Source organism: Musca domestica, unplaced genomic scaffold (genome assembly GCF_030504385.1).
Source record: "Musca domestica strain aabys unplaced genomic scaffold, Musca_domestica.polishedcontigs.V.1.1 2, whole genome shotgun sequence".
Lineage (NCBI taxonomy): Eukaryota > Metazoa > Arthropoda > Insecta > Diptera > Muscidae > Musca > Musca domestica.
The window spans coordinates 20,070,907-20,094,498 of NW_026712249.1; the positions used below are offsets into that span (position 1 = coordinate 20,070,907).

Below are 23,592 nucleotides of genomic sequence, written 5' to 3' on the forward strand. Positions count from 1 at the left end.
TGACAGAAAATTGTCCGTGCAGGTTCAAGTTTTGGCATAGCCCCAATATAATAGTATCTCCCAATATTCGGTATTTTGATGACAACAGGTCTATACTGTCTTAAGTGTATGTCCTCCAGAATGTACGGTGGCTCCTCATTTCAAGCTAACCTAAGATAGCATCCATACTATGTGTGGTGGAGGTTATAAAATGTTAAGGTGAGAGTACGTAAGAGGCTTTTTATTAATTGGCTTAATTCATCGACTGGCTCATTCGTAAAATAACAAAGGAGTTTTAGGTTGACATAGTTCTAATTTGGTCTTACACTCCTTTGTTCTTTTACGTAGCAGCCAGCCGATGACTTAAGCCAGTCCAAAAAGCCTTTCATGTACTCTCACCTTTAAGCCTTTGCATTTTGACTGCCTTAAATGTACTTTCACCTTTAGTCATTAAATGCCCAAAACTCCTTTAGAAAGACAAAAATCAATTTGCTGCCACTAATTTAGTTAAGTAACCACATTTTCCCACTGGCTACTTAAAAAATACATACACCTTAACATTTACGACTCTGCATTGCTTGCATGCACTGAGAGATGGAGAGAGAGAACACATAATGTAATGACTTGTTAAGTGATGCACTTTAGTTTCTCATTAAATTAAGATCACTTGTTCTACCCATAACAAAACAAAACACACACACCTATATCTCTCGTGCAATGAGAAGTTGATTGGTGTGCTCTTGCTCTCCATACTAGTTTATTTACTGTAGGTTACGGATGTTGTTGTTTGGCTGGAGAAAGAAGTCCCACTACTATCTCTCCCACTCTCTCTTCTTTGTCTTTTTCCCCAGCTCTCAGTACTCACGTAAGTAGAACCTTTTTACAAATTAGTTTTTAGTGGTCGGCCCAAGCAATATGACGTGACGTGTTTTGGAGTACGGGAGAAAGGTAAAAAAACGAATGTCAATGTGCGAATGAATAGAAAACACAGCAAACCCTTGAGCAAAAAATAGCAATAACAACCATAGTGTAGTGTTTGTCCCAAGCACAGTAAAAGTAAGAAATTCAAAGAATTGTGGGTTTTGCAATAAAGAAACGACCAAGAAAAAAGGTTTTGTGTGTGTGTGCGTGTTTCGAGCGGTTCGTTCAAGTAGCAGGAGGCGGTTTGGCTGATTGAAAAAGTAAACGTAGCCTGCTTTGCCATTTTATTTCAAAACAAGTGTTAACATCTTAATGGCCAGTAAAAAAATAATAATAACAACAACAACAGCACATTATTAATCTACGTAGCTCGGTCAAAATCGGTACATGATTTATTGTGAATTTAAAGCAGCGCAGTCGTCAATGTTGTTTGTGTGTGTGTGTGTGAAAATATTTAAAATGTGCTAATTAATGGGAATAAATGAAGAATAGTGCAACCACAAAAAAGTCATAATTAATTGTGAATAAGCAAAGTTTGTTTTTTTCCCAATCGTTAATTGCATAGCGTGAATTTGGGATTTATTTCTCCTACCCTAGAATGTAATCTCGAATTACAACAAGTTGAAGTGTCATTTTATAAATGAATGAAATAAAATATTGAATTAAATTACCGAATAGTGTTTTTATTGTTAGTGTAAAATAAGTGGATTAGTTGGGTTCAAAAACCTCTACACAAAGCCAGCCAATCAATCGTGTCATTTTATTAATTGATTTCGATTTTGACTAGATTTACATTTTGGAATAAACAGCAACATCGGCAGCATCGGATTTCGAATCAAAATCAACGTTAAAAAATTCAAACAAAACTGGTAAGACAATAGACCCCCACTTCTCTCTCTGATCCCAAACCGAAAAATAACAATAAATTTATTCACATCAATAGTTTCTTTTTTAATTTTGATTTTTGTTTTGTTGATTTTTTCAAATCATAGTCAGAAGTTTTTTGAAATGAGCATCGAATACCATTTCTGTCTTATCATTATCTACCTGTGTTTCAACAAATAGTTAACCTATCAGAAGTAGAGAGACAAAAACACCAACATTCATTTATCTTCTTTCCATTCTCTTTGTTTATTTTTTTTTTCTTTGACTTAAAAATCTTGTTTTGAATGTGTGTGACACAATGCCGCTGGACAGAGAAATTGATGAAATAAAATGACATTCTTCTTTTGCTGGGTGTTTTGTTCTCATCTCTTTATCTCTCTCCTGGCTGTGATTTCAAAACGTAACGTCTTTACGTAGTACACATACCTATGATGTACGTATGTACGATTGTGCATTATCGTGTATTCTTTGAGAAGTACCAACCAGTACACTAGTAGCTTCACTTCCAGCTCAAGTCGCAGAGCATCCAAACTTCGTTGGTGTTGTACTTTTTTCTACGCTTGAAAGAAATTCGTTGTGTCACTGTCAAATGCCGGCAAGCAAACCGGTCTTCTATTGGCTCTCATCACATACAGTGTTGCCAATTTAGAGTTTTTCTACCAAAAGAAATGGCAACAAATGGAACACCTCCAAATATACATTTTAGACTCCACAAAGTATATATATTCTTGATCAGCATAGAATTCTATGTCGATTTCGCGATGTCCATCCGTCTATGGAAATCACTCTAGCTTCCGAACGAAATGAAGTAGGTTGATAAAATTTTACTCAAATATATATTATGTCTGCAGGACTTTTGGTATTGAAAATGGGCCATGCAGGTCGACGTTTTGGTATAGCTCTTATATGACAGTACCTCCCTATTTTCGGTATTTTCGTTATTTAAACGACATTATTCACCGGAATTGTTTCAAATTTGGTATTTTAAGTCTACGACATAAAATTGTTCGTGCAGGTCCACGCCTTCATATTTATAGGCCCCATATAACGGTACCTCCCCATATGCGGTATTTTGATGATTTTAGCTACATTTTTCACCGGTATTGTTTCAAATTTGGTATTTGAAGTTCGTAACGGATACTACCGCTTAGGACAGAAAATTAGCCGTGCAGGTTCACATCTTCGTATAGCCCCCATATGATAGTACCTCCTTATTTTCGGTATTTTGGTTAATTAAGCAACATTATTCACCGGAATTGTTTCAAATCTGGTATTTGAAGTTCGTAATGGATACTGCAGCCTAACGCAGAAAATTGTCTCTACAGGTTCACGTCTTCGTATAGGCCCCATATAAAAGTACCTTCCCATATTCGGTATTTTGATAATTTTAGCGACATTATTCACCGGAATTGTTTTAAATTTGGTATTTGAGGTTAGTAATGGATACTACAGCCTATGACAGAAGATTGTCTGTGCAAGTCCACGTCTTCTTATAGCCCCTATATAACTGTACCTCCCCATATTCGTTATTTTGAGTTTTTTAAATACATTATTCACCGGTATTGTTTCAAATTTGGTATTTGAAGTTCGTAATGGATACTACAGCCTTTGAGAAAATTGTCTATGCAGGTCCACGTCATCGTATAGCCCCCATATAAAGGTATCTCCCCATATTCGGTATTTTAATGATTTTAGCTACATTATTCACCAGAATTGTTTCAAATTTGGCATTTGAAGTTCGCAATGGATACTACAGCCTAAGACAGAAAATTGTCTGTGCAGGTCAACGTCTTCGTATAGCCCCCATATAACGGTACCTCCCCATATTCTGTATTTTGAGGTTTTTAGATACATTATTCACCGGAATTGCAACTAATTTGGTATTTGAAGTTCGTAAAGGATACTACTGCCTATGACAAAAGATTGTCTATGTAGGTCCACGTCTTCGTATAGCCCCCATATAAAGGTACCTCCCCATATTCGGTATTTTGATGATTTTAGCGACATTATTCACCGGAATTGTTTCAAATTTGGTATTTGAAGTTCGTAATGGGTACTACAGCCTATGACAGAAAATTGTCTGTGCAGGTCCAGGTCTTCGTATTTCCCCCAAATAACGGTACCCCCCGATAATCGGTATTCTGATAATTTTTGCGCATTTTCATAATGGGTACTACAGCCTAAGACAGAAAATTGTCTGTGTAGGTCCACGTTTTCGACCTCCATATATTCGGAATTTTGATGATTTTAGCTACGTTATTCACCGAATTTTTTTATTCTAGTTTCGCAATTCGTGTTTCGAAGAAAAAAGGTCCGAAGACTCCTCCAGCAACACCACACCATACAGTGACTTTGAGCGGGTATAGTGGATCCTCGTGGGTTACACCCGGATTTTTAGCGCCCCAGAAGGGTAAATTTTGCTTGTTTGCGTAGCCGCTATGATCACTCATGATTATTTTTGTTGAAAAATCATCTTCTTCTTCTTGTTAGTGATTAGGGATGACTTGAGCGTATGTTAGATGCGATTGGTAGTCAGCAGTTGATGCACCATCTGGACTTTGTACGGATACACCATAAAATCTTGCACCAAAATTCGCTGTAAAGATCGTCGACTGACACCCATTTGCGTGGCACGTCCTCTGGTTGATATCGACGGTGCTTCCTTGACATCCTCGGCTACAGCAGCAATATTTTCTGCAGAACGTATACTCCGCGGTCTGCCACGCCTGGCAGCATCTTTTGTTGTGCAAGTCCCCTCGAGGTATTTCACCAGTAGGCGTTGGACGGCATGGAAATCTGCGACGAAACTCTCATTGTGCCAAAGTCACCGACCGATTATTGGTCAAATAAATAGTCAACCATATTCCGCGTTCTGGAGCAGTGTAGCGTAACATTGCTTATTAACGTGAATTTCGCAAACGAAAATATCAAAACAGAACTGATATTAGGGAACTTGATATTATAGCATTTTCTGATAGGAGGATTATTTTGCGCCACCTTGTATATACACTGGTGGCCAAAAGCAAAGTAAATGAACTTACAAGAAGAATAAATGCCCTGTAACTTTATTAAAAATTAAGAAAATGAGAAAGTTTTTATGAAAGTCGGTTTTATGAAACTGGAGGGGTAGTAACAGTCTATAACGGATGAAGGCCGTTTATTTTACGGTGAGAAGACCAAAAAAAAATGAAAGACTCAGCCGCAGTGCTGCAAGGATACAGTAAAGCATGAGGGAGGCATAAAAATGATATGGCGCTGCTTTTCTTTCTATGGACTTGAGCCTATCCATGAAAAAAGAAAATTATGGATCAGTTTGTTTACAGAGATGGGTGTTGCTGCATGACAATGATCCCAAACATGCATCAAAACTTGTCAAAGATTGGTTGCTAGAGTCAAAAATCGGTGTTTTATCATAGCCGGCACAATCATCTGACCTAAACCCCATAAAAAACCTTTGGAGTATCATAGATAGGAAGATCAAGTGAGATTCGGAAAGAAATAAACACAACATTTTCTAAAGAATTCAAGGTGCCTGGAAAAGCATAGCTAAGGATCAAATTGAGCGTGTTATAGATTCAATGCCTTATAGGGGTGCAACTGCTATCAAAAATAATGGATGCTATCGACTACTAGCCAAATTTTAATTATTTTAAAATAAAAAATCAAAAAGTTGCTTTCGTTTTGACCAAACAAAAATTGGGTCATTTTAGTTTTCCATATATTATTTTTCATTCAAAATTATTTTTGTATCCTTATTTGTAATTTTTAAAAGCGAATTAAGTACCTTATTTAAAACTGAAGAAATAATTACGATTTGTTTATTTTTGTAAAAGTTACAGGACATTTATTGTTTTTGCGATTTTAGTTGCTTAAGTTTCCAGTGTATAGCTCTTTTAATGACTGCTGTTGGAGGAACTCTTGATATTGTCTCATATTTATGAGAAAAAAAGTCTCACTAACAAAAATCTGGCAACTCCCCGCATCATCAAAATAATCAAAAATTTGCGCAAATTCATGCAATTTCATACTCTTTTTCCAATCATCGCCGACGAAGTTGCTTGCAACTCACATATTTTGCCACAAAAAAAAAAGTCCCTCAACTAACCGGTATGGAGACGGACGACAGCAGGCAGACATCTCACTGTCTTTTTATTCAGGTTGTTTTGGCATGGCTGGTTGGATGGATGGACGGACGGCCGAACATACATGCATGTCGATCGTACGCTGTGCTAACCATCATTAATGCTGATCACTTTGGTATGTGATCGGTCGTTTTACCGGTTTATGTTGTGTGGCACACGTTTTTTTTTTGCAGTTCACTCTGTTTTGGATGAAATAAGGCCAGAAGAAGAAAAAAAAAAAAAAAAAACAGAAACACAACAAATCCGAATTGTCTTTCCCCATATATGCTCCTCCGTCGGAGTCTAGTTTGGAGTTTAAGGACGGACTATGTACACCCAACCAATTTGGATGATACTTGAATTGAACACACCCGCATTTTGCGTTGAATGTTGTAACTAGTAAAGTTGAATGGCTTGGTGGAGGTGTCTTCTTAAAGACAGAGAAAACGAGGAAGAATGGGCAATTTGGGAACTGGAAATGTTGCACACCAAGAGAGGTAGATTGGACACAATGATGGCATATTAAATAAAGTGCGTACAATATCGGTTAGAACTTCAGTTCGATGTGAAATTGTATTCTCAACAGGTTGCTCTGAACTAATGAGTATCAGACACGAAAGGTATGTGATTATGATTTTCCTACAGTTGCTGGGATAATGTTGCGCCCTGGATGGAGCCGTCTCTATCACGTTAAACCTTCGATTTTGTTGTCATTCAGTTCGATGATCTTAAATTTTAATGAATCAAAATTGTTTCCTTTACCCTCTGAAACCACTCCATTCATCTAACACTACGATCAACTGTGGATAGTGGTTAGAAAATTCTCCTCTTAGCCAGATTTTAGCGACAAATTTAAATTTTTATACCCTGCACCACATAGTGGTAAGGATATTATGTCTTTGTGCATTTGTTTGTGACATGAAGAAGGAAGCGAGATAGACCCATACTTACTTTTGAGGATCTTTATAGTATCACTTTCTGAGTCGATTTATGCATGTCAGTCCGCCCGTCCGTCTGTCCATGTATTTTTGTGGTCGCATTTATTATTCGATTGAGATGAAAGTCTCCAAACAAAAATTTTTTGACCCAAGGACGAACCCAATTGAAATTGGTGAGAATCGGATAAAATTAAGATATAGCTCTCATATATATCTTCAACCGATTTCGGTTTAATTGTGCACCAAATGGCCAACATCAGTCCAAATGACCTAAATGCTGGCATATCCGACCAAATTCAGTCTAGAAGCAAGTACATCAAATTTGGTGAAAATCGGTTTAGATATAGCTGTAGCCCCCATATATATGTTTCATCCGATTTGGTGTTAAAATCCCTCACATTCGTAATATGTAATCTACAACAATTATAGTTCATGCCAGATATCTTATAGAGCTTCGAAATGCCTTTGCCAAATTTTATTGAGATCGTTCAGATTTGGATATAGCTCCCATATATATCTTCGACCGATTTCACGTGTACAGGGTGAGATAAAAAAAACAACAACAAAGTCAAACGCCATAATTTTTTAATTTTTTTTTTAATTTTATTGAATGACAGCAAAAAATGTCGGAAATGGCATCACATTTTAGAATAAGTTTAGATTTGTTCGAATTGGTCACCTTTGGCACGAATTATGGCCTTCAAACGGCCAATGAAACCGTCACACACTGCCCGAATGTTGCTCTGCGGTATTTTGACCCATTCCCGGCGAAACGCTTGCTTGAGATGGTCGATACTTTGGTATTTTTTTAGTGCCAACCTTGCTTTCCAAAATAATCCAATAGTCCAACGGATTGGTATCCGGAGATTTTGGTGGCCATTGTGCGTTGGAAATGAAACGAGGAACCTCATTTTGTAACCATGCATGGGTGGCACGTGCTGAGTGCTGAGTGCGATGGTGCTGAGTCCTGTTGGAATGTCAAAGGTCTGCGGCCAAAATGTTTGCGTGCCCAAGGCTTTAATAAACCCTCAAGAATATTTTCGCGACAATAGTTGGCATTTATTCTGATGCCACGGTCGATTAATACGAGCGGAGAGCGACCATCGGCTGTTATGGCGGCTCACATCATTACCATATGGCCGGCGCTTGAATTCTGTTGACCTCTGCAAAGGTGCACATTTTCAGCTGACCTCTTTGGCAAGTAAACACGATCATTTTGTTTATTTAGAAATTGACGAACAACGAATGTTTACTCATTGGAGCGGAGAAAACCAAATTCGACAGTTCACCACTTTCGGTCAAGCGAAGCAACTCTTTAGCTCTTTTGAGTCTATTTTCTCTCTGTTGCGGTGTAAGTTCTTGCACTTTTTGGAATTTCAATGGCTTTACTCCGTGCACACTTTTTTAAATATTTGCCGAATGGATAATTGCGATATGTTCAGCTCACGAGCCATTTTTCGGCCACTGTGACGCGGGTTTCGATCAAGTCGCTTCTTTACTTTTCGAACCATTTCTGCTGATGTTGCTGTTATCTTTCGTCCACTTTCTTGACTTCCTTGTCGGGGCGCCACCAGTATCACGGTAACAGGCGATGGTACGAGACACAAAATATTTATTCACATTTAAATGCTGGAGTGCTCTAACGATAGCCACTTGTGGTTTTCCAGCCAAATATAAAGAAATCACACTATCACGCTTGAATTCCATCACGAATAACTTTTTTTCTGGAAAATTCTCACCAAAATGCTTTATCACGCTTGTAAACAATATAATGAGCTGTCACTGGAATAATTTTAACAGCTGTCGGACGAGTGGCTTAGAAATGACAGCAGTCGGAAGTTGGTTGCAGTTTTTTCATTTCAATTTGTACGTTTTATCCGATTTATATATTAAATTCTTCAAATTGGCAATGCGAAGTCCAAAACAATGATATTTTGTATCAGATATCTCATACCACTGCCAAATTGTATCGAGATCGGTTTTGATTTGGAAATAGCTCCCACATGTCTTCGTCCGATTCCAATTTTATTGGGCGCCATATGCTCGAAGGTTAAAATTGTGTACCAAAATATTCCTGGTATTTTTAACTGCAATATTGCCAAAGACACCATATACCTAAAATGCACGGATTTCGAGGAATCTTAATTAAGGTTGCTTTGCGATGTAAATCTCAAAACGTTGATACACGTGTTTTCCTGTTTTAGCTCTTGAACACTTTCCATCTAAAAAAAGTCCGAGGAAAAATTTATAAAAAATGGAAAATATTTTTGGGAACTTGTGGGAACATAGGAAAATAATTTTGATTTGCTACGATTCCGTTTAAAAAATATTCCACGAATTTTTATCTGCCGAAGACACTATATACCTAAATAGCACGGATTCCGAGTGGAAATGGTGGGGGAACTTGTCCCCTCTATTTGGGCTACTCTGCGAGGTAAACTATCAAAATGCCAATGCCCGTGTCTTCCTTTTTAGCTCTACTTACATAATCTGCTGTATATTCCCTGTGATTATTGAGAATATTTAATTTTGTCGCACAGTGTTATTATCATCACTGCCATACATTTCAAACCACCCGAGTTCCTCCTGCATATCTAAGCGTTCATTTAACTTTGATTTTGTGTTTGTTTGTTTGTAAGTATCTATTTCTTCTCCAAAAAAGAGATCGTCAAGTAGAGCCCAACATTCAAGGCGGAGGTGTCATATTGAGCCACACCATCCAACTACCTACGCATTTCTTTGAGTCTCTTATAAATTCTCTGTTTCGTGGCAATGAACCTTTGTTTTCTGCTTCTTGACTTGATGTCGTCTTTGAAGCGTGTAAACACATATTGATGTTTATCGCTTTTGAGAAGAAGTCATGTCACGTCAGAGCAATAAAGAAAAGGTGAGATTTTTAGTTGTTTTAGATTTTTCAACAATTTCTTCTTCGGGTAGAATGGTTGAATTAAGAAGGTGAAGTCAGGCGTCTTTACAATTTTTTTAAATAAAAAAATATTCATTTGATAACGTCTAATTGTTAAAATGTAGATCTACAAGGTGAGATGAAAAAACTGAAACCAACTTCAGACTGCGGTCATTTCTAAGCCACTCGTCCGGCAGCTGTTAAAATTATTCCAGTGACAGCTTATTATATGGTTTACAAGCGTGAAAAAGCATTTTGGTGAGAATTTTCCAGAAAAAAACTTATTCGTGATGGAATTCAAGCGTGATAGCGTGATTTCTTTATATTTGGCTGGAAAACCACAAGTGGCTATCGTTAGAGCACTCCAGGATTTAAATGTGAATAAATCTTTTGTGTCTCGTATCATCACTCGTTACCGTGATACTGGTAGCGTAGCCCGACAAGGAAGTCAAGAAAAGGGATGGCAACATCAGCAGAAATGGTTCGAAAAGTAAAGAAGCGACTTGATCGAAACTCACGTCACAGTGGCCGAAAATTGGTTCGTGAGCTGAACATATGACAATATTCCATTCGGCAAATATTGAAAAATGAGCTCGGGGTAAAGCCATTAAAATTCCAAAAAGAGCAAGAACTTACACCGCACCGGAAAGAAAATAGACTCAAAAGAGCTAAAGAGTTGCTTCGCTTGGCCGAAAGTGGTGAACTGCCGAATTTGATTTTCTCCGATGAGAAAACATTCGTTGTCGTTGTCCAGCAATTGGTAAACAGACAAATGATTGTGTTTACTTGCCAAGGAGGTCAGCTGAAAATGTGCACCTTCCGTTGGCCACCAGAACTCAAGCGCCGGCCATGGTGATGTGTGGACCGCCATAACAGCCGATGGTCGCTCTTCGATCGTATTAATCGATTGTGGCATCAGAATAAATGTCGAATATTATCGCGGAAATATTCTGGAGGGTGTATTAAAACCGTGAGCACAAAAATATTTTGGCCGCAGACCTTGGACATTCCAACAGAACTCAGCACCATCGCACTCAGCACGCGCCACCCAAGAATGACAAAAGAGGTTTACAAAAAGAGGCTTCTCGCTTCATTTCCAGCGCACAATGGCCTCCAAAATCTCCGGATACCAATCCGTTGTACTATTGTCTTTGGAGTATTTTGGAAAGCAAGGTTGGCACTAAAAAATACCAAAATGTGGAAGCGCGTCGATGGGAATGGGCCAAAATATCGCAGAGCAACATTCGGGCAGCGTGTGACGGTTTCATTGGCCGTTTGAAGGCTGCAATTCGTGCCAGAGGTGACCAAATCGATCAAATCTAAACTTATTCTAAAATTTAATGCTATTTCCGATATTTTTTGCTTTAATTCAATAGAATTTAAAAAAAAAAATTAAAAAATTATGGCGTATGACTTTGTTGCAGTTTTTTATCTCACCCTGTATATTTCCAATGTATCTACACAAATCAGAGATGGAAAATTGAAATTCTATTGCTGCTGGAATTAGTTGCATTGGGAGTTTTTGGAATTTTTTCTAAGATACCCATAACTCTGGCCAAGTGTTGGTAGTGGTTGTTAAAACTATAGTCTCATGAATCTATGACTTAATTCCCAATGTTTGTGGTTTGAGCAGTGGAATTCCATGGCTGAGTTCTTTTCATAGACTTTGTGCTCATTAAGAGGGGGTAATTAATATTTAATTTGCGGTATTAGTTTCCTTTTTGTCCGAGGGTTTCCACCATTGCGTAACCTCAGTTGCAATGTGTCTTCTTCCCCCGGGGCGTGTTTTAATTAGGTTCTTAAACATGTATGTTATTTAAGTTGCTATTTTTTTCTCCCACTTCGTGGTTCTTAAGAGTTCAATGACAGTTTTGGAATATGCAGGCGGATCACCAGAGTTGCCATTTTTAAAGGCAAATAAAAATTTGCAAAAATGATTTTTAGATCTCCGACATTTTTTTTGCGTTCCTGTGAAATTTGTAAAGTAGGGTGGCATTCATTGACTGTAAATGTTGATGGTATCTGTGAGTGCATCAGAATGAATGCCACTAAGAACTGCCTGATAAGCTTCTTGATCTAGAGGCTCTCTCTCATAGAGTTGGACCTCTACCTCTCTATTAAAATCTTAAAAATACCGAATGTAGCCATATATTAGGGTCTATACGACGACGTGGACCTGCATAGGCAACTTTTGTCACAAGCTATTACAATATTCAAATGCGGAACTTGATAAAATATAATAATGTAGCTAAAATCATCAAAATACCGAATATAGGGAGGTATCAGGGGGCTATACGAAGACGTCGACCTGCACGGACAATTTTCTGTCCCAGGCTCTAGTGCCTATTACGAACTCAAAATACCAAATTTGCAACAATTCCGGTGAATAATGTCGCTAGAATCCTCAAAATATGGAATATCGGGAGATGCTGTTATATGGAAGCTATACGAAGACGTGGACCTGTACAGACAATTTTCTGTCTCAGGCTGTAGTATCCATTACGAATTTCAAATACCAAATTTGAAACAATTCTGGTGAATAATGACGCTAAAATAATCAAAATACCGAATATAGAGGGTTCCGTAATATGGGGGCTATTCGAAGACGTGAACCTACATGGCCCATTTTCGGTTTTATGCTGTAGTAACTATTACGAACTTCAAATACCAAATTTGAAATGATTCCGGCGAAAAATATCGCTAAAATTATCAAAATACGTTTTTTTTTTTTGGGTGGGGGGGGGGGTTACCGTTATATGAGGGCTACACAAAGACGTGGACCCACATAGCCCAATTTCAATACCAAAAGTCCTGCAAACATAATACACATTTAATTAAAATTTTATCAACCTACTTCATTTCGTTCGGAAGCTAGAGTCATTTCCACAGACGGACAGACGGACGGATATCGCTAAATCGACATAGAATTTTATGCTGATCAAGAATATATATACTTTGTGGAGTCTAAAATGTATATTTCGAGGTGTTACAAACGGACAGACAAACTTAATATACCCTCCATACTATGGTGGAGGATATAAAAATAAGTTTCTGTACAAAATTTTACGGGCGGCCAATTCCCCCCTTTTCAACACTTTTGGAAAATTTTCAGATGAAGATTCCTTGAAATTCGCGCATTTTGGGTATATAGTGTCTTTGGCAATATTTCAGGTATACGAGGAATATTTTGATGGAAAATTTGCACCCTCGAGCGAGTCATCAAAGGGTTCTTTTTGGTCCTTTTTCACAAAATATGCTTAAAACTCCCATTAAACGGTATCATAGCAAGTCAAAATATTCCACAAAATTATTTGTCATAAAATTCTACTATAGGTCCTAGAAGACGTCAAGTGTCTAAATCGTAGCTAGACGCCAGGAATTCAAATATATTAACTAGGCATTTTAGGGTTAAAACTGTTTTTTGTTCCCCCTATTTCAAACTTTTGGAAATGTTCGATTTTAGATTCTTCGGAATCCATGCATTTTAGGAATATAGCGTCTTTGGGAATATTGCACGTAAAAATATGAGGAATATTTTGGTGCATAATATTAAACCTCGAGCGAGCCAAAAATGGATCTTTTTGGTCGATTTTTCTAAAATATGGTTAAAAACTCCCTTTAAACGGGATCGTAGCAAGTCAAAATAATCTACAAAATTACTTATCATTAAAGTCTATTATAGGTCCTAGAAGACGTCAGGTGTCTAAGTCGTAGCTAAACGCCAGGAATTGAAATATATTAACTAGGCATTTTAGGGTTAAAACTGTTCTTTGTTCCCCTATTTTACACTTTTGAAAATGTTTGAATTTAGATTCCTCGGAATCCATGCATTTTAGGAAAATAGTGTCTTTAGGAATATTACAGGTAAAAATATAAGGAATATTGCAGGTAAATATTTGAGGAATATTTTGGTCTAATATTTTAACCTTCGAGCGAGCCAAAAAATGGGTCTTTTTGGTCGATTTTTCTAAAATATGGTTAAAAACTCCCTTTAAACGGGATCGTAGCAAGTCAAAATATTATACAAATATAATTGTCATAAAATACTACTATAGGTCTTAGAAGACGACAAAGGTCTAAATTCTACCTAAACTCCAGGAATTCACATTTTAGGGTTAAAACAGTACTTTGTTCCCCCTCTTTCACACTTTTGGAAATGTTCGAATTTAGATTCCTCGGAATCCATGCATTTTAGGAATATAGTGTCTTTGGGAATATTGCAGATAAAAATACGAGGAATATTTTCGTCTGATGCTTTAACCTTTGAGTGAGCCAAAAAATGGGTCTTTTTGGTCCATCTTTTAAAATATGGTTAAAAACTCCCTATAAACGGGATCATAGCAAGTCAAAATATTCCACAAAATTATTTGTCATAAAATTCTACTATAGGTCCTAGAAGACGTCAAGTATCTAAATCGCATCTAAACGCCAGGAATTCAAATACATTAACTAGGCATTTTAGGGTTAAAACCGTATTTTGTTCTCCCTCTTTCACATTTTAGGAAATGTTCGAATTTTGATTCCTCGGAATCCATACATTTTAGGAATAAAGTGTCTTTATTTGGTATTTATCCTTCTTTTAACCTTAGAGCGAGTCAAAAAATGGATCTTTTTGGTCCTTTTTTTAAAATATGGTTAAAAACTCCCTATAAACGGGATCATAGCAAGTTAAAATATTCCACAAAATTATTTGTCATCAAATTCTACCATAGGTCCTAAAAGACGTCAAGTGTCTAAATCGTATGTAAACGCCAGGAATTCAAATATATTAACTAGGCATTTTAGGGTTAAAATCGTACTTTGTTCCCCCCTATTTCACACTTTTGGAAATGTTCGAATTTAGATTCCTCGGAATCCATGCATTTAGGATATTGTGCCTTTGGGAATATTGCAGATAAAAATACGATGAATGTTTTGGTCTGATACTTTAACCTTAGAGCGAGCCAAAAAATCGGTCTTTTTGGTCCTTCTTTTGAAATATGGTTAAAAACTCTCTATAAACGGGATCGTAGCAAGTCAAAATATTCCACAAAATTATTTGTCATAAAATTCTACTATAGGTCATATAAGACGTCAAAGGTCTAAATCCTAGCTAATTCCTGGCTAATTCTGTGCATTGTAGGTATATAGTGTCCTCGACAATATTGCAGATAAAATTGGGGGGAATAATTTGGTCAGTTATCTCAATCCTCGAGCGAGTCAAAACAGGGGTCTTTTTGGTCCTTTTTTTAAAACATGGTTAAAAACTCCCTTTAAACGGGATCGTAGCTAGTCAAAACCCAGGGTGAGATAAAAAAAAAACTGCAACAAAGTCATACGCCATAATTTTTACATTCTTTTTTTAAATTTTATTGAATAAATGCAAAAAATGTCGGAAATAGCATCAAATTTTTGAATAGGTATAGATTTGTTCGAATTAATCACCTTTGACATAAAAAATGGCCTTGAAACCGCCAATGAAACCGTCACACGCTGCCCGAATATTGCTCTGCGGTATTTTGGCCCATTCCCGGCGAAGCGCTTGCTTGAGGTGATCGAAACTTTGGTATTTTATAGTGCTAACCTTGCTCTCCAAAATCTCTCCAGACACAATAGTCCAACGAATTGGTATTCGGAGATTTTGGTGGCCATTGTGCGCTGGAAATAAAGCGAGGAACCTCATTTTGTAATCATTCTTGGGTGGCGCGTGCTGAGTGCGATGGTGTACTGGTGTTGGGTCCTGTTGGAATGAACTGGTGCTGAGTCCTGTTGGAATGTTTGCGTGCCCAAGGCTTTAATATACCCTCCAGAGTATTTTCGCTATAATATTCGGCATTTATTCTGATGCCATGGTCGATTAATACGAGCGGAGAGCGATCATCGGCTGTTATGGCGGCCCACACCATCACCATATGGCCGCGCTTGAGTTCTGGTGCCCAACCGAAGGTGCACATTTTCAGCTGACCTCTTTGGCAAGTAAAGACGATAATTTTGTTTGTTTACAAACTGCTGGACAACGGCAACGAACGTTTTCTCATCGGAGAAAACCAAATTCGGCAGTTCACCACTTTCGGCCAAGCGAAGCAACTCTTTAGCCCTTTTGAGTCTATTTTCTTTCTGTTGCGGTGTAAGTTCTTGCACTTTTTGCAATTTCAATGGTTTTAGCCCGAGCTCATTTTTTCAATATTTGCCGAATGGAATATTGCGATATGTTCAGCTCACGAGCCATTTGGCCATTTCCGCCACTGCGGCAACGCGGGTTTCGCTTTCAAGTCGCTTCTGTACTTTTCGAACCATTTCTGCTAATGTTGCTGTTTTCTTCCGTGCATTTCCTTGACTTCCTTGTCGGACTACGCTACCAGTATCACGGTAACGAGCGATGATACGAGACACAAAACATGTATTCACATTTAAATGCCAGAGTGCTCTAACGATAGCCACTTGTGGTTCTCCAGCAAAATATAAAAAAATCACACTATCCCGCTTGAATTCCATCACGAATAACCTTTTTTCTGGAAAATTCTCACCAAAATGTTTTTGTTCGCTTGTGAACAATATAATGACCTGTCACTGGAATAATTTTAGCAGCTGTCGGACGAGTGGCTTAGAAATGACAGCAGTCTGAAGTTGCTTGCAGTTTTTTCATCTCACCCTGTATATACTTTGTAGGGTCTGTAATGAATATTTCGAGGAGTTACTAACGGAATGACAAAGTTTTTACACCTTCCATGGAATGCTGGAGGGTATAAATTCTCACTCGAGGGTAAAAATTCTATTCGAATGTTTTTCTCGTATTTTCGTCTGAAATATTGCCGAGGACAGTATATACCTAAAATGCACGGATTCCGAGGTATTTTAATCTGAAAGTGTCCAAAAGTGTGGAAAGGGGGGGGGGGGCTTGTTTGCAGTTTTTTCAGCTAACCCTGTTTATATCCGTATATTTTAACATATTTTTCGCAATATTTAGGATGGAGCTTTGAAATTCGACAGAGATATTTGAATTACACCCAAAATTATTGGTACAGAAAATGGGTCAGATCGGTCCACTTTTTGGAATATTCGCCTTGCAATGATAACTAAAGCATGGTACAATAAGGAGGTAGAACAGCTTCGTAAAACTGCAGAAATACAGTCCTGAGGCTATGCCCGCTTCCCGTCAGAATTATTCAAAATTATAGGCAACAAGTTGTTTTAATTTATTTGATATTTTTTGTTCATTTCTAAAATGAGTCAAATAACGCGAACAATGAATGAAATGCCGGGATGTTCTCTCAAAAATATGATCCTAAGTGTTCAATCTTTCAATTCCATAGTAAATCTCGTTAATATTATTAATGCGCGCCCCGCAATTTAAGTTTCTTCCAATCATTGATTTAGAAAATATTTTGTTTTTATTTTTCAAAACAACAAATACATACACAAAACTGGCAGAAGTCGGGCACACTTGGAAAAAAATTGTAATCAGCTGGGAGCTCTACCTTACCTTTTTATTGTACCATGAACTAAAGTATTTTTACGTTTTTTTGCCATATTTCCCATTTAATTTCACCAAATGTTGACACTATTTACAAAAACTATCAATTTTATATTATTTTCCATTTTTCGCAAACCCCCAAAAAAACGCCAATTGGCAACCCTGCCTTAGGTTTTTATTCCATTCTTTCATTCTCTTCTTCATCGTTACAACGATTTTATGTTAACCGGGTGAAATTCACGCACGCACGCCTGCGCCATAGAAAAAACATCGTGATATTTAATACACCGGATTCGGTTCGTGACAATTTCTAAAGAAGTTGGCAGCTAATAAAGAGAATTTTATTTAGTTTTCAAAGAGGCGAAAAGAAGAAAGAAAAAAAAACCTGAACATTTTCTGTGTGACTTTTGTGAACGGGGAATATAGAATTACACTAATTACCGTCATTCGAAAGGAGGAATAATGATGGGGGAACAAAATGCGAAGCACAACGTGAATGAGGTATTTGTTTTGTTTTTGACACAAAAAGGACTATTCGGATATCCTTAAAAATTTTAACGGAAGTCGTTTTTTCCAAAGGCTTAGTAGCAGCTGGAATTTTGAAAAAAAAAAAATCGAAGGAACGTGTTATAGAAGAAATACATATCACCTGTTTATTTAGAACGCAATTGAATTAACAGCTTCAGCAAATACACCCATAGATTGAAGAAAATGTTGATCAGAAATTATTTTCTGGGAGATCCTCCAATTATGTGTTTGAAACGAATTTGAAAAGTCCAAGTAAGTAACTACGCGAAAAGTCTACCCTAAAATTTTAGTCATTCCACGGTTCGTGTTAAGCCTTTTTATAACATCCACCAAGTATGGAGGGTATATTAAGTTTGTCATTCCGTTTGTAACACCTCGAAATATACATTTTAGACCCCACAAAGTATATATATCCGTTCTTTTATCCGTCTGTGGAAATCACTCTAGCTTCCGAACGAATTGAAGTAGATTGATAAAATTTTACTCAAGTGTATATTATGTCTGCAGGACTTCTGGTATTGAAAATGGGCCATGTAGATCCACGTTTTTGTATAGCCCCCATATAACGGTACCTCCCGATGTTCGGTATTTTGTTGATTTTAGCGACATTATTCACCGGAATTTTTTCAAATTTGCTATTTAATATTCGTAACGGATACTACAGCCTATGACAGGAGATTGTCTGTGTCGGTCCACGTTTTCGTATAACCCCCCTTTTACGGTACCTTCCGATATTCGGTACTTTGATGATTTTAGCGACATTATTCACCGGAATTGTTTCAAATTTGGTATTTAATATTCGTAACATATACTACAGCCTAAGATAGAAAATTGTCTGTGCAGGTCCACGTCTTCGTATAGTCCCCCTTTTACGGTACCTCCCAATATTCGGTATTTTGATGATTTTAGCGACATTATTTATCGGAATTGTTTCCAATTTGGTTCGTATTTGAAGTTCGTAATAGATACTACAGCATAAAACAGAAAATAGGCCATGCAGGCCTACGTCTTCGTATAGCCCCTATATAACGGTACCCCCCGATATTCGGTATTTTGATGATTTTAGCGACATTATTTACCGGAACTTTTTCAAATTTGGTATTTGTATTCCATAATGAATACTACAGCCTATGACAGAAAATTGTCTGTGCAGGTTCAAGTTTTATAACCCCCATGGTACCTCCCTATATTCGGTATTTTGATGGTTTTAGCTACATTAAAAACAGATTTTTTTTCAAGTTTCGCATTTGAGTATTGTAATAGCTTGTGACAAAAGTTGGCTATGCAGGATCACGTCGTCGTATTGATCCTAATATGCGGCTACATTCGGTATTTTTAAGATTTTAACAGAATTTTTAACGGATTTTATTTTTTTGAAAAGATTTTCTGGTCTTTTATAAATGTCATGTTTTCCTATTCATTCATGTTTTTCTATTTTCGGAACGAATAGTAAGAAAATGTTTACCTTTTACACCAGAAAGTCTTCAAAATCTTTAATTTTGAGGATTATCAAGGAGGATATTAACAGAAGCATTGCACAATGGACCTACATCCAAATTTTCCGTTCAAAACTATTTCAACTTCAAATTTCAGAATTTCGGCTCTATTGCTGAACTCAATACCAGATTTAATAACATTTAGCATATCTAAAACAATATAGATCCCCCTATTCTAGATATAAACAGTAATCCAAAATTTCTACCATTTAGTATTTTTCGAACAAATATACCAATACCTCCACCAAATACCAACACAGACTTCAATATCAAATATCGGGATTCCAGCTCTATAGATTCACTCAATACCCAATTTATTACTACTTAGTACTTTTCGAACAGTTTAAGTTCACATTTCCGAGTGAATAACCTCCATATCTCAATTCCAGATACCAAAAGTAACATTTATATCAAATTTCAGGATTTCAGCTCTATTTCTTCGCCCAATACCAAATTTAGTACTATATGTTACATTTCGTACAATTATAGTACTCATTTTCAAAAACACCACCATACCTCAATTTCAGTATCAACAGTTATCGCAAGGCAAAATTTCACGGTTTCAGCTCTATCACTTCACCCAATACCCAATTTGGTACGACTTAGTACTTTTTGTACAAATATAGGACGCAATTCCAAACATACCTCCATATCTCAATTCCAGGTAACAACAGAGGCCTCAATAACAGATTTTAGGATAGGTTAAGCAGTTCACTCAATACCAAATGAAGTACACCTCCATATTTCAATTTTAGATACCAACGGAGACCACATTAACAAATTCGCGGATTCCAGCCTTGTCCCCTTACCCAACACCAAATTTAGTACCATTTAGTACTTTTAGTTTTCAAAACAACCACTCTATTTAGATTCCTGATATCAGAGACGTCAATATAATCAATTTTAGGATTCCCTTCATCCAATATAAAATTTGGTACCATATAGTACTTTTCGTACAATTATAGTACACATTTTGAAGACCACCTCCATATCTTAATTGCAGATGCCATCGGAGATCTCAATATCAAATTTGACGACTCCAACCCAACCCCTTCATCCAATACCAAATTTAGTACCAATACCAAAGTACATTTTCGTACAAATATAGGACGCATTTCCAAAATCACATCCTTATCTCAATCCCAAATACCAATAGAGACCTTAATATCAAATCTCAGGATTTAAGCTCTATCTCTTTACCCAATACCAAATTTAGTACTGTTTAGTACATTTATTTAGGGACCTCGATATCAAATTTGAAGATTCCACCCCAATTTATTATCATTTGTACTTTTCGTTCAACTAAAGGACGCAATTCAAACTTCCGCCAAATCTCAAACACAAATAGCATCAGTAATCTAAATATCGAAAATTCATCTCCATCCCTTTACCCAATTTAGTACAATTCAGTACTTTCCGTACAATTATAGAACACATTTCCGAAATCACCTCCATATATCTCCATTCTCCATATATCTCCATTCTGCTCATGAACAGCGAGCTTATACCAAATTTCACATTTCAAGCACCAGCTGTTCATCCAATACCTAATTGTACTAAATATAGTACTTTTCATGCACTTGTGGTAGCCCAATACAAAATATCAAAAGTCCAGGATCATCCGTTCACCTAAAACTAAACTACTCCAAAATTTAGTTCCATTTAGTAAAGTTCGCACACTTAGTACCGATTTCCAAATCCACCTTTAGAATTTCAGTCCTTTTCCAATACCAAATTTAGAACTTTTTGTACAATTATAGTTCAGATTACCAAAACCACCACCATATCTCAAGCCCAGATACCAACAGAGGACTCAAAATCAAATTAGGGTTACAGCTCTATCCCTTCTCTCAATACCAAATATGGTACTATTTAGTACATTTCCGCCAAATCCAATTTGAGAATTCCAACCCTATCCTATCACCCAATACCACATTTAGTATTAGTTAGCACTTTTCATACAATTAAAGGACGCAATTCCTAGCCACCGCCAAATCTCAATCCCAGATACCAACAGATACCTCAATATCAAATTTCATGACTTAAGCTCTATCCCTTCGCCAAAAATCTAATTTAGTACCAATCAGTTTTTCAGTTCACATTTGCAAAACCACCTTCACATATCTAGGCTATACATGAACAGCGACTCTTGTACCAAATTTCAAGCACTATCTGTTCAACCAATACCAAATTGTACCAAAAATATATAACTATTTAGTACTTTTCGTGCATTTTTAGTACATTTCCAAAACCACCTCTTTTTCATAAACCTACCACCAACAGGGAGCCCAATATAAAATATCTAAATTCCAGCTTCATCCGTTCGTTTACCATATACCAAATTGTTCTAAATTTAGTATCAATTAGTACATTTCAAAAACAACCTTCATGTATCAAACTGACATTCCAACCTTGATTCTTGCACCAAATTTCAAGTTTTTAGCTCCATCCAATCAATGATACCATTTTAGGAGTTTAGTGCTATTTTAAAACTTTTTGTGACTTTACAGTTCGAATTTCTAAAAGTCACTTGGTACATTTAATTGTAACTTTGAGAATTCTAGCTCATTCAGTTTGCCCAGGACTAAGTTAAAATTTTTAGTACTTTTCGTACCCTTTAAGTACGAATTTCCAAAAAAATGGTACATCTATCCTGCACTCCGTCAGTCACTCTCATTCCAAACTTCAGAATTCTAGCTCATACCGTTTGTCCAATACAATTCTTCGTAACCTTTTAGTACGAATTTCCAAAAAACCCAGCCTTATCACCCACCTTCGCACCAAGACTAACCCTTTGGAAAATTTCAACATTCTAGTTTCAGCCGTTTCGTCTGGGCGTCGATTTTCTTTCAGTCGAATTATTTAAAAAAATGTCTCTCGGTACCTAGTGACTCGCTTGAGGGTTAAAATTTTCCATCATAACGCTGACTGCCGACCGATTTCAAGTTTTGAATATAAATTAGAGTGACCATCTTGTTTTATTTCTGTTGCAATTGTCGTACACAGATTATCTACAACAACAAAAAACTGCTCCTATATTGTTGTTGTGTTCTCTTTTCAAAATACTCTTATCTGTCCTTTACTCAATTCAATTAGGCATTACAAAATCCATGCAGATTACAACACGACATGACATGGTAAGAAAATTATGTTTGAACTTCATTTGAAAAAAACAAAAACATTCACGTTTTTTATTTGGGTGACTGTGTGTGTTTGACTTCTCTCCCACAAACCCATCACAGCAATCAGTGAGAATTATCATCAGAATTCATTTGGAAAAGTAAACAACAATTGAAATGTGCGTTTCACTCACACATAAATCTGTCATCAGAGAACTAAACTAGAATTTCAAATGCATTGCAACACAACATTGCCGGGAGAAGGGGAGAGAGAGAGAGAGAGAGTGCGATTAGCCTAGGTAATGAAAAATCATTTCCCAATTGTTGTGTTGTGTTACATTCACATTGCGACTGGTCAACCAAGGTCATTGGTTCGATAACTACAACAAAAACATATCCGACCTATTTGATATGGAATTGTTTGGTAACACTGATAATATTGGAGTATTTATTATTTTTTAATCTATTTCTTTTTTTAATTTTAAAGGTAGTTATTAATACAAAGACTAACTAATGACAAAGCAATGACTATTTAATGGCAAGTTTTTTTAATTATACCCTCAGACATAAGACTTCTAAGGGTACATATTATTTAATACGGCCAAAATGAGTGTCTGTGTGGCTGTCTGGTGCCTACGACAACACTCCAAGGGATCTAAATTTCTGAATTACTAATATTTTAGTCAAACTCAAATCAAGTTTGAATATGGGTAATATTGGCTCTCCTTGGACAAATTGTAAAAATTAAGAAAAATACAAAAATTTGGTATCTCGTAGAAAGTAAATAAGTTATCCGATTTCATTCATATTTGGAATATACAAATCTTTTTAACATGCCTAGCTTAGGTTGACATGCCGACAAAGTCGTCCCACTTCTTCTGGCACCTTCTTCATTAAGAGCCGACATTTTGAATAACATAACATAATTCTTATTAAATGTCAAAAGAATTACTGATATTCTTCAATATTGGTCATATTGGTCCACTCCTCGTGGTACTTCCCCCGCAAATTGTCAAATATTCCAAAAAATTATGAATCTCAAATAAACCGTTAGGATTTCCCGATTTTCCGATTTCCATGAATCTTCAAGAATCGTAATATTTAAATCAATATTTTAAGTCAGGTACGAAAATCGGCCAACTTCTTCTGGTAACTCTCCCATATGGGATCGAAATTTAAAAAAAAGGTCAAATAGTATCAGTTGGTTTTGCCGACAGATGTATACCCTCAGCCTTCACATTTAAACT

At 36.7% G+C, this 23,592-nt stretch overlaps 1 protein-coding gene across 5 annotated transcripts in view; it reads left to right on the forward strand.

Annotated features, from left to right (window-relative positions):
• The first annotated feature begins 874 nt into the window (after nucleotides 1-874).
• LOC101892772 (protein gone early) overlaps nucleotides 875-23,592 on the forward strand; it is a 214,327-nt gene continuing 191,609 nt past the window's right edge. Inside the window, exons 1-2 of one of the 5 annotated variants that reach the window (XM_059121935.1) lie at nucleotides 875-1,160; nucleotides 1,688-1,769. The gene's annotated coding sequence lies outside the window, so the exon portion shown is untranslated. Of the gene's footprint in view, nucleotides 1,770-23,592 lie in introns of all 5 variants that reach the window. The other 4 variants (XM_059121936.1, XM_059121934.1, XM_059121938.1 and 1 more) reach the window with 4 other exon arrangements.